Consider the following 13,719-nt stretch of genomic DNA (forward strand, 5'->3'; position numbering starts at 1 on the left):
ATCTGTATTTCACCAATCTTTTCAGTTGATAATAATTGTAAAATTTTATACATGCTAAGTTTATACCAATAATTTTTTTTAATATACAATTTCCTGTACTTGTGATAAAGTAGACATTTTAATATAAAATGGTACTCATATTCAAATTCCATTTCACAACAAAACAAAATCTATTCTCCCTTGGAATATGAGTATACCTTGCGCGCCATCTAGTGTTAATTCAGGTAATATATGTTTTTTGCATGCCATCTAGCGACAATTCAGTGAATAATCGTTGGTTTTGCATTCATTTGGTGATCATTGGTTTCGCATCGGAGTCTGTTGATTTTGCAAACGAGTCTGTTGATTTTGTTTTTAAGGTTGTCTGTTTTGTATTTCATTATGTTTATAAAATTAGTTGTTAGTTTTGCATAAACGTCTTTTTTACCCTTTCCGCCGCCCATATAGAGGCTTTTAATTGTCCTAAAACATTGTTTTACTATGCTGTGCCTTTCAGTAAATGATGTTTGTGAAACAATTATGCCCCCAACCCTCCTTGGACATAGATTATAGGATGCATATGCCTAAATCATGGGCATTGTAATTGAATGGAAATGAAAAATCTGTACACCAAATTTCAAAATTTGCATCCCCTTCAAAGAAAATGAGCAAAAACTGCCAATAATTGAGATTTTTTTCATGTCAAAGGAACATAACTCTTTAAAAAATGATTGATCATACCAACAACAGGACCTGACATAGATATTCTTATGATTAATCTGTATATTTTAAAATTTCATCTCAGAATGGGCAACCTCGATCTGCAAAGAAAATGAAATGGCAAATACTGTAGATAGAATTTTTCCAAGTCCGGAGGACATATACGTGTAACTTTGTCAAAAATTTCTCGTTCATACCCAAACGAAACTTGGCCTAGCTATTCTTATGCTAAATCTGTATATTAAATTCTATTACAAGAAAAGAGAAAGGAAACTGCATATAATTGGAAGTTTTATACTCTGTTAAATATTGCTCGATACTTCAAAACAAAAGATGACCTAGATATTCATATGATAAATGTATATAGTATAATATACCTAATTTCATTTCCAAATGTACATTCTCTGCAAAGAAAATGAATGGAACTGTTGGTGGACCAACATACAGACAGGCAGACTGAAAGCAGCAAAGCAATATGTCCTCCCACCTTCCGGGGGGGGGGGGGGGGCATAAAAAGGAAAATAACAATCATATACATGTATTTATTAAAAATCCTACCTTTTAAACATGAAATAGTACATAAAAAAGGTTTTTAAGCCTTCTTAAAAATGTGGCCTTAATTGTGTGTTATAAATAATGAAAAGTGGATTGTACAAACATTTTCAAGTTAAAAGACTACAGGTTGCAACTACATGTAACTCTTTCTGAACACTAGTTTTTTTCTTTGGGTTTAAACCATTTCCTCCTCAACTCAATAATCTTGTTTTGTTTTATTGAAATATATTCACTAAAACTCAATTGTTTCCGCACCTTTTCTTCGGTAGGAGTTATCCTTACAATTGGCATTTTAAGATCATTTTCATAGACATTTATTTTTGTCTCAGCTTGCGCAAAGAAACCTGCTTTACATTCGAGCATGTCTTCCATTAACCCCGTGCACAGAAATTTGTAATTAACAGCTAGCCAGGCTAAGAAAATGGCCTCAACAGAAAACCTGCTTTCAAATTCTACAAAAAGTGGAACTGGGGAACTCTCCAACAGCACATCATGCTCCGAATCATAAAACATCAAAACCATGGCATTATCTGAAATGCCTATGGAAGGAATGAGGAAGTTACATAACTCTGGGTGTCTTTTCTTCTGTAGAAATGAGAACACAATAGTTTCTGCTACCAGCAGTGGGTTCATACTCAATGGATTACTTTTAGTTTTAACCTCAGCTGGTGATTTTCTGGACAATTTATCTTGTTTATCCTCCAAGTTCTGCATAATAATGTCACTTTTGATTATGATGTCCACATTTCCATGCCATACATTAGGGTTCCCTGCATGAAAAGAACAAGCATGAGTACTTTGTCATAGGATACTTTTTTGCAAACATCTAATCATTTTAAATATGAATATTTTCTACTGAAACATGCAAAATCAAAGAACATTTACTTTTAACTGATTCAAAAAATAAGGGACACTACATAGTCTACCTTCTACATCAACATGGTGAGTATTAAAAGAAAAATTAAAAATAACATTCTGATTACATAAGCAATTTGTGTTTCTATTGAAATTCTGATACTGTGAGAAATTTTAAAGAAATTATATACATGTCATATGTTGTGTATGAATTTTACCTATACTGGTATCAAAATAGCTTCTTTGTCTAAGTGTCAAACAACCACACAGTTTACATTCCCACATGCACACTTAACCAAAATTACCTCTCTTTTACTTTTACAATGTTGGTCAATGGTGTAGTCAGAACATGTTGCTATCTTTGCAAACAGATGGTTGGCCAGCATAGATGTCATGTCGTCTTCATTTTCAAAATCCATATTAACTTTTTCACCTACAAAAAACAGAAATAAATTCAGAAGTGCAATATATTGCATATATTACCAATTTTAATTTACATTAATAAGAGGCCCATGCCACTGTTTGAAATGCTTGTACTATTTAATCCTTCATTTTCAAATATTTAACATGTTTTTACTGTGATCCCTGGATAATACATTAATTACACACATAATTATAACACTTTACTTTTAATCAAATACCAGGTAAAATAATAATTTTAAAATAATAAAAAAAACCCCATCATACCCCATGGAGAATTTTCAAGTTTGAACAAAAAAGTATTTTATATTAATTAGGCCAGGTAAAATTAATCTTTAGATTCTCATCCTAATTTGCAAAAAAATTGGGGCGGGTGGGCGGATTTTATTTTTTATTTTTTATAATTGTTAATTTTATATATAAGTATCAACAAAACAATGGACGCCCAGTTCACATTTTTTTTCATTACCTTAATGCAAATATGTATAGATTTAATTCTTTTCATATTCTTTTAAATATTTAAAGAAAATTTTTGCTTTAAAAGTTAAATATTTATTGTTAATTAACAAATTATCAAGTACACATTATACGGCACACCCTGAACAAAATGAGGTGGGGATACCAATAAATTGTGTATGCGTGACTTCTTATTTTGCAAAATCTATATAAATGTTCTAATAATTATTCTACTGAAAAATCTGTCTACGATGTTGTAGATTTTTTTTATTTCAAAGCAAAGTCACACAGCTGGAGATCGTTATTATATATACCAGGTGTCATTTTCCTTGTCTATTTTTACTTAGTTACAATCTCTCTAAATACTTGCTCCTGCCAGTGATGGTATCTATATGTGTTTATAATTTTTTTTTTTGCCTTCTCTATACTGACAAATTATCTTTTCCTTACATGATTAAACTGTTTTTATTGCCGATTTTTCTCCATTCTTCACATGGCTCTTTTACTATAAATAGCGACACGCGACTTTTAATACAGACGGGAGATAACTCTTTAAACTTTGACCCAAATTCTTACTGAATAAAAATACATGAAAATACCCATATTCAAAATAAAAAACATCGGGGCGGGACATTTTGAGAAGGGCGGGCGGGGATGAGAATCTAAAGATTAATTTTATATGGCCTTATATTAAGTTTTTTCATTTTTTGGGGGGAGGGGGGGTTAATGAAGTAGCATGAAATGCTATTCAAGATTAAAACATTACATACTATATGAAAACAAACAAATATTGTAGTTACAGAATAAAATTAAAGCCAGAAAGAAATTGTGACCTATTTTGGTGCGTTTTGGTGTTTACTCTAACCCGACCTAATTTCACATTATGACAAACGATCAGGAAATATGGCCTGTATAGATCTACTGGTCTAATATAATGTGCTCCTGGTATAGCATGAAGGTGTTTAAAATGGCATGAAAGTTATAAAAAAAATAATTAGAGCAACACTACTTCAAGTGAAAACACGGATGACCATTTACTTGTAATATGAACATGTATATTGAACTTGACATTTCATCGCGATGTCGATCGTGTAGATTTGATGCGAGAACCATAGTGCACTTGGTATACACCCTTAGAAATGTTTAACATATTATCTTTCTTATTAATTTTATTTTAAAGTCTTATAATTAATTATAAATCATATTTAAAGTAAGATATTTAAAATTGCAACAGTAAATTAAATGCTCTCTCTCTCTTTCTTTCTCTCTATCTTTCTCTCTCTCTCTCTCCCTCTCTGTCTCTTTCTCTGAAAGCTGACGAAGTATTGTTTTAACGAGATTGAAAAAGCCTGAGGCAGTTACAAGTATTATTTCAGCAGTTTCTACAATGAAGGAGATTTTTATATATTTTTATAAATATTGTGAAATACCGATATCTGATTTTCATATCGCGATATATTATCATGGTGGATAATTCGCAATATACCGATATACCGGTAATATTGCACACCCCTAATGTACACATGAAGAACTTGAAGGTTATGTATAAACAAAATTTTTCCTTACATAAAAAATATCATTTTATGCTGCCGATTTTTTGTCGCTCACTTCGGGTATAATTTCTTGTAGTTTATGCTTTCCTTTTGTTCTTAGAATAGTAATCGATAATTAATCTTATTATATAGCTAATAAATAGTCTCTAATAAAATACTACCAAAAATCCATAGAATTTTAGCGATCAATATCTTGACGTTTTATTGAACGCTGAGTTTGTATTACATATAAACACCTGAAACATTTCAAATACGAGCGTTCAATATCGAACGCCCTGTTGTAAACCAAAAAAAAGTCGTCTGGTCAAATTCTTCGAGCTATATCAAATAAAGGAAGTGGCATCTAAGTAAGATGTATTTATTCTTCACATAAAATGAAATTATTTATTAAAATTTAGTACGTATTAGACCCGTTAAAATCTAAATAAGCAAATCATAACGTTCATTAGGGTCATCGGAATGATGCGATATTGAACAGGCGTTAATTTGAATAGCAATACTAAAAAATCATTAATATGAGTTTTTAGTTAGACTACTTAATATAAATTATGAGGAAATGTTTTAGCTATATAATAAAAGAGTTATTGAACTTATATTGGTGAATATTGGCACGAGTTGGCTGTAAATGCACTCAAAGCTCGTGCATTTGTACAGCCAACTTGTGCCAATATTCACTAATATAAGTTCAATAACCTATAATATATTTTACTAAAATCATTGATACTTTATTTAACTTTCAATGGTCCAAAACAGTCCTTTATGGACGGTTTAAAAGATTCCCATTTCTAAGTACACATCCACAAACCTCCTTGAACTGTTGAAAGGTAAATAAACATTTAGGAATAGGAGTTAAATGTGTGGTTAATGATCATGTATCATTAATAATGCTGGGGAAAAACATAAAACACCAGAAATAATACTCGAAGTGAGCGACAAAAATCGGCAGCATAAATCAAAGGTTTTTACAATGCATGGATCTGTAGCTCTCTGCTTTATCCGTCAAAATTTTCTCAAGCAGAGAGCTACAGTCCTGAAGCTAAAGGATTCACACACTGATGAACTCCATGCAAAGAAGAATCAAGGCTGTAACAGATTTACCAGAGAGACATTGAAGATGATAATTTTAAATTTTCATTTTTGGGGGGCATCGTCACGGGTTTCAATAACTCATGAATTATGGGGCAAAATCCGAAGGAATTTTGATATTTTCATTAAAAAGACTTTAAATGTAATATACCGTAATATTTGGGTTATAGGTCGATGGGGTATATAGGTCGAAAGGCTCATTTTCAGCCTTAATTTTTGAAAAATCCTAAGATAGGACGAACTTACTATATAGGACGAGGCTTTGTTTCCCGTTTTCTAAAGATTCTTATGCAGATACAACGTATCAGAACAGGTAAACCCCTAGAATTACCGGGGTTATTCCGTGACATAAACGTATCAAGAAATTAAACAGGTATTTTAATGAGTACAGAATTTGAATAAAGTTTTTTTTTTTAAAAAAGTAGTTAAAACTTCTTTGAATTGTGTTACTACTTATTTTTTTCCAACTTGCCTGTTCAATGCCTCCGTAGTTTTCACACCGTTGTTAAATCAAAGGCATAAATAACACGTAAATACATTATTATTTTACAGCTATAATATTTGGGAAATACCCGAGACCAAAGAATAGTAATTCCGATTTCAGAACAACTTGGACACATTCCTATTAACTTTATTCAGACATTATTTACCGTTGGACAACAATTACTTCGATGTCCGCCATTTTTATTTTTCTTCTCAAGGGATTCGCTAAAACACGCAAATGGCCATTGAATGTATATATCAAGCAACAGTTAAGAATTGAAATCATATTAACACTCTACTAAGTTTAATTTATAAATTTAATTTGAGAGTACATTCACAATTTGACTGTCAACATGAATTTCACGGCTTTGTTTGTTCAATGATGTGTAACACCAATACCCTATAACGGCACGTGGGTTTGTTATAATCATGCCCCGTAGGCATTTAAACCAACAGGTGTTACACCTTTGCGTACACAGTGTAAATCCCTTTATCTTTCAGACAATTAAAATTCTGTTAGAAGTCAATCTTTGTATACCGGTAATTCAATGTAAATTATATTTCTGTCACCCGTATTTATTACTAACTCTTTGCTTAAGACAATAAAAAATATTTAATATACTATTTCAATTTATCGCTACTAATAAATGGTAAAAACACTACAGTTGATCTTGAAAATTTTTTCGTATTTTAAATTTTGATACGGCTGCGGTTTTACTTTTAGTAAACGGTAGCGACTTCCTAACTTCACAAGATGGATACCGCATGATGTTAATGGATAATACGTTGAGGAATTATTTAATAGATGAAGCAATGTTGTTTTCTTTTGTCATCAACAGATAATTAATGGAATTTATTTTGTAAGAAAGCTATAGAATAAATATTTTATTGTTTACCTGGGCATTAATTTTTCTGTGTAAAATAATGAAAAAAGTTATGAAAGTGGCACAGATTTGCTTTGAAATTGACGTGAATTTTATTGATTTGGGGGCACTTTTCGTAATCTTGAGCCTTAGAAAGGTCGAATTCGTATATTGGGCGACCCCAGCGGTTCTGAGAAAAAAGTATCGACCTATTATCCAAAAATTACGGTAGGTCCATAATATAGGAATAAAATTATTTCACCTCAAAAGTTTACCCTGCACTTCTTTTTCCTTTCAGTATATAAATGCAAACTAATAGTCACTGGCTGACATCCTGCCCATTGCAACTAAATTCAGCGTTTTTTTTTTCTCCCTTATATAACTGGTACCGATAAATGGCACCATTCCCAATGCCAAAAACGTTAATTTTTCCCAATTTGGGACTAAAAATTCCCAATTCACCTGTGAAGCAATAGACTACGACAACATAACTCTTTTTAAATGAAACATTGTACAAGTTGACTAATTGTTTCACTTCTGCTTAAATTGAAAGTAAAACAAGAGGCCCAGGGGCCACAGCGCTCACCTGAGCACATCGGCTAGGAAAAAGCACATATCAGATCAGAACTGAAAGTTTACTGAGGTTGGGGGGGGGGGGGGGGCCTTGAATTTTAACACCCCAGGGGATCATGATTTGAACGAATTATCTAGAATCTACACTACCTGAGGATGGTTCCATATAAATATTACTAATCATGGCTTTGAAGTACTTGAAAAGAAGAATTTTAAAGGCTTCCGTATATATTCCTATGTAAAACTTTGGTCGTCCATTTTGGCCCCACTCTAGCCCCGGAGTTCATGATTTGAAGAAACTTGAATCTACACTACCTGAGGATAATTTCACATGAGTTTCATCTTTCCTGTCTCAATTGTTCTTGAGAAGAAGATTTTTAAAGATTTTTCCTGCATATTCCTATGTAAAACTTTGATCAGCCATACTGGCCCCACCCTACCCCAAGGGTCATGATTTGAACAAACGTGAATCTCCACTACCTGAGTATGATTTCAAATGAGTTTCATCTTTCCTGGCCCAGTGGTTCTTCAGAAGAAGATTTTTAAAGATTTTTCCTATATATTCCAATGTAAAACTTTTAACGGCCATTATGGCCCCACACTAGCCCAGGGGGTCATGATTTGAACAAACTTAAATTTACACTACCTGAGGATGATTCCAAATGAGTTTCATCTTTCCTGGCCCAGTGGTTCTTTCAGAAGAAGATTTTTAAAGATTTTTTTAAATATATTCCTATGTAAAACTTTGATCGGCCATTTTGGCTCCACCCGACCCCCGGGGGTCATGAATTGAACAAATTTGAATCTACACTACCTGAGGATAATTCCAGATGAGTTTCATCTTACCTGGCCCAGTGGTTCTTGAGAAGAAGATATTTAATGATTTTCCTATATACTCCTACGTAAAACATTGATTGGCCATTTTGGCCCCACCCATCCCCTGAGGGTCATGATTTGAACAAACTTGAATCTATACTACCTGAGGATGATTCCACATGAGTTTCATCTTTCCTGGCCCAGTGGTTCTTGAGAAGAAGATTTTTCAAGATTTTCCCTATATATTCCTGTGTAAAATTTTGATCAGCCAATTTGGCCCCACCCTACTCCCAGGGGTCATGATTTGAGCAAACTTGAAACAACACTTCCTGAGGATGATTCCACATGAGTTTCATCTTTCCTGGCCCAGTGGTTCTTGAGAAGAAGATTTTTTTAAAAATGGCAATAATTTTTCTCTAATTCATAGTTATCTCCCCTTGGAAAAGGGCGTGGCCCTTCATTTGAACAAACTTGAATCCCCTTCACCCAAGGATACTTTGTAGCAAGTTTGGTTGAAATTGGCCTAGTGGTTCTCGAGAAGAAGATGAAAATGTGAAAAGTTTACGACAACGATGAAGACAACGACAACAACGACGACGACAGACAACAGACAAATTTTGATCAGAGAAGCTCACTTAAGCCTTTGGCTCAGGTGAGCTAAAAAGTCGTAATTTGGCGGACCTGTGGTGCAAACAGCATGTAGTGTCCTACATTTTGACAAATTGAAAGCATGAAAATGTGAAAACATGGGACATTGATATAAAAAATAGTAAGTTCTTGTTGCTTATTCGTTAAAACACAGAGTAATAGGCAATTAAGTTGGAATAAATGCAAAATACGTTTCGTTTGATTAAATGAGAGAAAATTCTCCTTTGTTCTTCTGTTTTTTTCCCAATTGAAACTTTCCCAATGAGTGGAAAAAAATCGCCAAATTTGAACTGTAATTTTAACAGAGTTGAAGTTGTCTAGAACCCTGGAGTAGAAAACAAGAGGCCCATGGGCCACATCGCTCACTTGAGTAGCTTTGACCATGCTATTCTTTACCAGATTTCCCACTAGTAATTAAGGCTGGGTATTGGCCCGAGATTTCGTATTGCCATATTTTTAACTGTATTGCGATATGTATTGCAATATTTTAAATGTAATTAAAATGGCATTTTCCTACTACATTTACTTTAATACTTTAATTTACGTGCAGAATGTAAATACATGTAACTATGATAAGTAACCAACACAGAAAAAAAATCTTGTTGATTTCATTTCAGTTATGCTCTGAAATACTCCCACAAAACAGCTTCTGTCTTACTGTTTGGCTTAATAACAAACCTTTCATAAGTCAATTTTTATATTTAATGATAAAATTCCTTAATCTGGGCATATTGCCAATATATCGATAATACAAAATCGTATTGCAATACGCTATTTTTAGTCGCTGTATTGCAATATATTGAAATATCGATATTTTTGCCCAGCCCTACTAGTATTAAGTAAGGCCAAAAGAAACAAGAGGCCCTCGGGCCTTATAGGTCACCTGAGTATCATGTATCAGTGATTATATTTGGTTCGTGTTTTAATCCAAAAGCCATGAAATTCACAAATTTTGAAAGAGGCACCATTGCTTTTCAAAGGGCAGATATCAAAGCATTAATTCATTTTTAGTCAAAGTACCCCCCTGGTACCCCTGACCCCGCAGCCCTGAGAAATTATCTATTTTGAAAGAGGCCCCTTTCTTCATTATAAGGCCAGCATTTTTTTTTTATGTTTAGATTTAGTTATGAACATGAGAATAATAAAGTTCCGGAGGAGAAGGAAATAAAATTTTTTTTGATAAATCAATTATTAACATTGGTACATTCTTTTTTTATGCTATCCTAATAGGCTCCTTACCACTGGACACATAATGCTTACAAATAGGAAAGTAGAACATTTAATTGCTTATTTCATCATCTGCCAGTTTGGGTCAATTACATAAATTTTGTGATGTTGATTAAAATATATTTCAAAATATCTTCATTTCTTTAATATGTGTTATATGAATGTGTAGACATTGTTCTAAAATTTACTTGATGCCTAAAATTATAATTCCTATCATAAAACAGACAGGGAGTATTGGGGAGTAGGGTCAACATTTTTTCAATTAAGTGTAAAATAATTTTTCTGGTTGATACAAATGATACTACATGCCTGTATATATTTGTATATTCTTGCCTTTTAATATTTGATTTTTTTTTTATTTCTTCAGGTTCTTCCTCAAATTTGAATTCACTTCTCCCATAGTTTTATTCATAACACCTGATGCATAAGCAACCCTTTTCTGAGGAATGATGCTTAGACTGTAAGCTATAATAGATACCTAAATAATGTCCCTGGCAATATGCAATAGCTATCACGGGCAGTTAAAAACCTGGGGAGGAAAATAATTTACAGTTACTTTTGAAACGAATACATAATTATCTCACCATCATGTCATTGTGCAACAAAGTCGTCAGCATTTTATTTGTCTTTTGAACGGGTGAAACGTTTTGAATGGCGCTCTTATCGATGAATTTTACACTAAAGCTCTTCTCAGATCTAGCTTTATTTACCCGCCCTAAAACGAGCGGAAGTGCGAGTTCGTAAATTTGAAATCTCGATCCCGACTCAAATTTGACATCGGAAAGAAAAAAATGTTTTATTTTTTTTCTAAACATTCAAAACCTTGAGCGGAGGGTTTAAAAAACTAAAAAAAAAAATCCTGGCCTTAAATATGTAATTAGATCATTAGCATATTAACCAGGGGCAAAGGATAAGATGTTCAAAGAATTCATGCATTTCCCTATATAATCATTAGAGCCCCCCCCCCCCTTAAACAAGAACCCCAGACCCTGGGGCCATAAAATTCACAATTTTGGTAGAGGCACACTTGCTTATCATAACTATGTACTTAATTTGTTTATTTAATACCCAGGAGCAGAGAAGAAGATTTTCAAAGAATTCATGTATTTTCACTATATAATCAATAGAGCCCCACCCTAACACCAGAACCCCTGACCCTGGGGCCATAAAATTCACAATTTTGGTAGAGGCACTCTTGCTCATCATAACTATGTACTTAGTTGGTTTATTTAATACCCAGGAGCAGAGAAGAAGATTTTCAAAGAAATAATGCATTTTCACTACCTACTTATTTAGCCCCGCCCTAGCACTATAACCCCTGACCATAGGGCCATGAATTTCACAATTTTGGTAGAGGACTCATTGCTGATTACAATCATGCAAACAGTTTGCCTGCTTGTTGTTCAGGAGTAAAGAAGAAGATTTTTAAAGATTGCATGAATTTTAGTGGTTTTGGCCCCACCCCTCAGGTCCCAGGGGGGCAGGGATCATGAAATTCACAATTTTTGTTCCCCTTCACCCATAGATGCTTTTTGCCAAATTTGGTTGAAATTGGTTCAGTGGATTCAGAGAAGAAGATGAAAATGTTCAAATGTTAACGCACGACACACGACGACGGACGAAAACGGATAGCAATAGGTCACCTGAGTTTACTCAGGTGACCTAAAAATACTCTTGTTTCCTGTCCCCTGACCAAAAAAATTAGGGTAGGTAGGTAGGGAAAAAAATTTATTTTGAGAAAAAATTTTATTTCCAAAACTCAATGAATGCAAAACATATAGCATGTAATAACAAGAAACCAATACGTTAACAGTTTACAGAGAAAGTTTCTTTATAAAGTAAAGGTATCCTGTACACTTGTGATGTATTAGTTCTTTGAATATTGTTGGTCGACTTTAGTATTTCAGGAAAATAGTCACCCAAAAAATAAAAATGTGATAAAAACTTTTAGGGTCGGAGGGTAAAATGTAGGGTAGGTCGGGTGACAGGAAACAAGAGTATTTTTTATTTTGGCCCAATACATATTGTGACCCCACCCTACCCCCCAGGTCATAATTTGGACAATTTAAAATCTACACTACCCCAGCATGTTTCCACATAAGTTTCAGCTTTTCTGGTCCAGTGGTTCTTGAGAAGAAGATTTTTTCCTAAATAATTCTATGTAAAACTTGGATTCCCTACTGTGGCTCCTCCCTACCCAAAGGGGTCATGATTTTTTATAATCTAGAATCTACACTATCCAAGAATGCTTCCATATAAGTTTCAGCTGTTCTGGTCCAGTGGTTCTTGAGAAGAAGACTTTTAAAGATTATTTCTATGTAAAACTTTGATTCTCTATTGTGGCCCCGCCCTACCCTCAGGGGTCATGATTTGACCAATTTAGAATCTACACTACCCCGGGATGCTTCCACATAAGTTTCAGCTTTTCTGGTTCAGTGGTTCTTCAGAAAATGATTTTTAAAGATTTTTCCTATATATTTCTATGTAAAACTTTTGATTCCCCATTGTGGCCCTGCCCTACCCCCGGGGGTCATGATATTTATAATTTAGAATCTACACCACCCCAGGATTCTTCCACATAAGTTTCAGCTTTTCTGGCCCAGTGGTTCTTGAGAAGATTTTTTTTATGACCCCACCCTATTTTTGGCTTTCTTGATTATCTACCCATGTGAAAGGACATGGTCCTTTATTTTAACAATTTAAACTCCCTTTCACCCAAGGATGCTTTGTACCAAGTTTGGTTAAAATTGGCCCAGTGGTTCTTGAGAAGAAGTCAATAAAGTGCCGCGCCACAGCATGATACGCCCGTCAAAAAAAATACAATTTTCTTGAACATTTTAGTGTGCAAGAAAATCACGTCATCCTTGATTCCAAGATTTCCATGATTTTTCCATTCCTTCAAATATTTATCCATTTCCTGTTATCTAGGCATTAATTATAATAAATATTACATCATTAATAGATTTCTATGCTGGTTGTGTTAGACCTAATGTCAAATGCCCATCATATTAAACAATATCAAATTAGTCGTAACATCTTCATCTATACCAAATTAATTTTGAAAAGAAAAGGCCTGGCCATCAAATGACATATGCTATAAACTGACCAGCACTTCTTTTGTCTAATCCCCAAAGGATACAGATAAGCCGCTTGATCAGCTAGCCTTCCTACATTAAACTCATTAATTAATCTTTAACTGGATACTTGTCTACTCATTACTACCAAGAGATGAATGGGCCTGCACTATCTACCATAAATTTTTTTCTAAACATATAAAATATTCAACGATTTTTTTGGTTGAGATTTAATGTCCTACAGGTTTTAATATGTAATTCATATGGAAATGCTGATTCCACCCCACCCCTTAAAATTAGTTTTTAAATTAATAATATTATATAATATCAGATTAGTCTATTATGCAATATCAAATTAGTTTTAATTACTTTTCATCAAATTCATTTTAAAACTTAGGCTAGCCAACAAGA

The 13,719-nt window shown here is 33.6% G+C and overlaps 1 pseudogene; it reads right to left on the reverse strand.

Moving 5' to 3' along the window:
• Window positions 1–1,086: 1,086 nt before the first annotated feature.
• LOC134238682 (uncharacterized) lies at window positions 1,087–3,309 on the reverse strand (annotated as a pseudogene).
• Window positions 3,310–13,719: the final 10,410 nt, after the last annotated feature.

Source organism: Saccostrea cucullata, unplaced genomic scaffold (assembly GCF_032062105.1).
Source record: "Saccostrea cucullata isolate Sc308-1 unplaced genomic scaffold, CSIRO_AGI_Scuc_v1 ctg4593, whole genome shotgun sequence".
In the NCBI taxonomy this organism is placed as follows: Eukaryota; Metazoa; Mollusca; class Bivalvia; order Ostreida; family Ostreidae; genus Saccostrea; species Saccostrea cuccullata.